Here is a 736-nt window from a genome sequence, read left to right as displayed (position 1 = left end):
GGGTACGCTCTTCCACCAACCGATCCCATCGCCACTTTGGGAAGAAGAGCCCTTCGTCGATCAGCGGTTCAAGACATTCCACAACCCCGTCAATACGACAGAAGTCGTAGTAACGCTCGAACGAACGACGGGTGGCAATGATGTAAGCCCTTAGCCGTTGAATGCGAGCGTTGTAATAGGCGAGTTCCGATTGAATCACCTCGTCAGACCTAACGCCGAGCTGTTCCCGCGCCCTGCGTAACCACGCTGACCTAGTTGTCACCGGCATCAGAGCAACTTTCTTCTTCCAACAAAAAAAACAACAAGCACAACAAACTCCCCAAGACAGGAGTGAAGGAAAACACAGACTATTTATAGAACGGGGGCACAAGTCCCAACAGCCACAAGTTTCCAAACGGCAAAAGCATTTAATGAGCCCAATAAATAACGTTTCGAAGAATAAGGCATTAAATGACCCCTCATTTAATCCCCCCAAAGGTACGAATAAAGTTTTAAGGGAGCCGACCCCCATACACGGCGCATAAAGTACGAGGGAGCCGACCCCAAAACACGGCAAAAGAAAGATAGCACGAGGGAGCCGACCCCTCAACACGGCAAGTGCGAACATGGAGCACTTATGACGCCGGATCAGCAGTCGGAGACTCGCAACCAGGAGTCAAAGGACGGGGGAGCTCTTCCGTAGGACGATCGACGGTCTGCTCTTCGATCCCACCCGCAGGACGATCGTCACCCTTTG

This window comes from Camelina sativa, chromosome 17 (assembly GCF_000633955.1).
Source record: "Camelina sativa cultivar DH55 chromosome 17, Cs, whole genome shotgun sequence".
NCBI lineage: Eukaryota > Viridiplantae > Streptophyta > Magnoliopsida > Brassicales > Brassicaceae > Camelina > Camelina sativa.
The sequence above is the reverse complement of the archived record's forward strand: the minus strand, read 5'-3'. Positions refer to the sequence as shown.